This window comes from Morone saxatilis, unplaced genomic scaffold (assembly GCF_004916995.1).
Source record: "Morone saxatilis isolate NCDOM2014 unplaced genomic scaffold, NCSU_SB_2.0 Contig3, whole genome shotgun sequence".
Classification (NCBI taxonomy): Eukaryota; Metazoa; Chordata; class Actinopteri; family Moronidae; genus Morone; species Morone saxatilis.
Genome location: NW_023339873.1, coordinates 400,108 through 403,029, shown reverse-complemented (window position 1 = coordinate 403,029; position 2,922 = coordinate 400,108). Strand labels below are relative to the sequence as shown.

At 49.8% G+C, this 2,922-nt stretch overlaps 1 protein-coding gene across 1 annotated transcript in view; it reads right to left on the bottom strand.

Moving 5' to 3' along the window:
- The window catches only part of heatr5a (HEAT repeat containing 5a), a gene marked incomplete at its 5' end in the record, with an annotated part of 15,647 nt that overhangs the window by 4,498 nt on the left and 8,227 nt on the right, over positions 1-2,922 (bottom strand).

Below are 2,922 nucleotides of genomic sequence, written 5' to 3'. Positions count from 1 at the left end.
CCAGCAGGGGCTCTCACACTTTGTCTTTGTGTGTGTGTGTGTGTGTGTGTGTGTGTGTGTGTCTGTGTGTGTGTGTGTTATTGGAGGAGACAGAGTTGTGCTGTTGAATCATTGATGAGCTGCTCTCTCTCTCTCTCTCTCTCTCTTTCTCGCGCTCTCAGATATTCTTCCAGCGTCCGGCGGCCGAGCTGCCAGCCTCTCTCCTGTTCCGCTCTGTTAGCTCTCAATGGGACACAGAGAGCGACGGGTTCCTCAGTGGAGCTCTGACAGGTTGCTTTGTTCACCGTTTCCCACAGAACACGTCTGTGGAGTCTGAGAGACGCAGAGGTGGAAATGTGAATCTTTTCTTTCTGAGTCACGCCCTGCGCAGCGTTCAAGACCCGAGGGTTGACCACGGGCGTAACGACACTCAATGTTCAACAATACGCCAAAACATCGACTTATATCATCATCTTTAAGACGACTTACAGACTGTACATATGTTGCTGTTAGGAGGTAAAATAAGTGCGTTTTCAGGATTCTCGTCCTGGAAAACCTGGAATTTAAAAGACTAAAGTTTTCAGTCATTGAAACACCTGGAAATGATTCATATATCAGCTCCTTACATTAGCCTGTGGGTGGTTCACTCAACCTGACAGCTTTCTGCAGAGAGAGTCTAATGCACAGATGCTGCATTGTGGGAAATGTAGGATCCTGTGTCTTTGGAGTTTGATCCAAACTCTTCTGAGTTCCCCAACTTTATAGAAGTGAGATTTTTATCTTTGCTGAACTAATTTTCTCTCCATTTGTTTCTCCCTTCGTGTCAAACAGGATTTAGAAGAATGGAAAAGCAGGAGAGGAGATTTCACCCTCACTGAGAGGAAGAGGAGGAGGGTCGTGATGGAGCGAGCTCACAGCCTCCTGCTGAACGAGGAGGTGTGCAGTCAGCTGGGTGAACATCAGAGGGTTGAGTTTATCTTTGAATGGCTGAACCACCTGAAGAAGCTCCTTCCCGCCACCGACAGGGTGAGAGCAGCGCGCCGATCAGCAGCAGCTTCGTTACAAACGTTAGAATCATTACGATCGTGATTCTCTCTCTGCTCCCTCCAGGCCGACGTCAAACAGAACCAGCGGCGTCTCGTCGAGCAGCTGTCGGCCGTTCTGATCGGCTCCCCCGGCCCGCCGACCCGCTGGCTGCTGGCCCACTGCTTGGCCCTGCTCTACCGCCTGGGAGACCCGGTTCCTTCTAGCCTATTGGTGGACAGGTGCAATGACATCATCCGCAGCAAAGACGACTCCCCGTCAGGCCTCCCGACCCGTCTGTAAGTGCTGCTGCCTTCACGGCACGCAGGAAAGCTTGGAAAAACCGTTGAAGCCAATTGAAAGCTTCATTAGTTGAGAGGAAATGGTACTGGAGAGATTTCCATGCGGTGATTAATTTTAATATTTGTGTTTCAGGGCGGCCATTGCGTGCCTCGGCGCTCTGTTTGAGCAGCTCGGTCGGATGCTCGCCGGCTCCTTCAAAGACACGCTGACCAACCTGCTGAAGGCCATGAAGAGCGCCGAGGTTGGTCTGCTCCTCAGTTTGTGCTGCGTTAAATAAAGTTCCAGCTGTTGGTTCAAAGGTCACCCTCCTCTTCCTCTCAGTCTCAGGGTCGGTACGAGATCATGTTGAGCCTGGAGAAGATCCTTCAAGGTTTGGGCGTCAGCGCCGTGCCGGGCCACCGCGACGTCTACAAGGCGGCGAGGACGTGCCTGACGGACCGATCCATGGCCGTACGCTGCGCCGCCGCCAAGGTAACGACAACCGGTGCTTGCAGTCGCTGCTGCTGATCATCCGTCAGCTTTTACATCGATTACAGTTCATTCAGTCACAGGCACGGCGTAAAATACATCATAAGTACAGACAAAAACTAAAGTATAAAATGTCTCCTGTACATACGATTTACAACACGCTGCAAAAAGGAAGCCTTTCTAGAAGGATTATCATTTTTATTAAAACAATGAAAAACTACACAGCTGCTTCATTGCCAACACTGGGACGGACGACTTGCTCTTAAACTGAGATGTTGTGCGAGTGGCCTTAAGGACAATAATCTGGTTCCTCTGCTGGAATATTGTTGTTACTGGTTAAAGCTCAATATTAACTGTAAGATCTTATTAAGACACAGTTAGATTTTCTTAAAAGCAGATTATTTTTCTCATGCTCAACAAGATTATTTTAATTTTTAAAAATAAGACATTGAATAGAGATTTCTCAGAAACAAGGTTTTTTTTACTTTGTTGAGATTATTCTTTTGCAGTGTAAAGTACGACAGCAACAATTAAAATTACTCATACGATGATAAATTGAAGATACGTGTGCAGATTGAGATTGGTAATGTTTCCTGTATCGTCCCCTCAGTGTCTGCTGGAGCTGCAGCGGGAGGCGGTGTTCCTGTGGACCAGCGAGCTGGAGAACGTGGCCACTCTGTGCTTCAGAGCCTTTGAAGGGTCCAACTACAACGTCAGAGTGTCTGTCGCCAAACTGCTGGGAACGCTGCTGGCCGCTGCCGTGGAGCCGCGACAGCCCACTGGTACGATCAGAGGGGGGCGGATACTGAAACTGGTGCTAGCGGGGTTCAAACTCAGTGGATTCTTCACTGATTGTTACTGGAATATCAGGAGGTGAACAGATGTGTTATTTTTCTCTCCCAGCAGCCCCCAGACAGGGTGGGCGTGGTCGGAGTTCCCTGGAGGAGGTGATGGATTTGCTGTCCGGGGGGTTCCTGCGGGGCGGGGCCGGGTTCCTCCGAGCCAGCGGAGACATGCTGAAGGGGACTAGCTCCGTCGGCAAGGACGTCCGAATCGGAGTCACACAGGTGGGTCGCCACGGCAACGATTGAACTTTTACAAAGTTTGATTTATTGAGCAGATTTAATGACTCCTCCTCCTCCTCCTCCT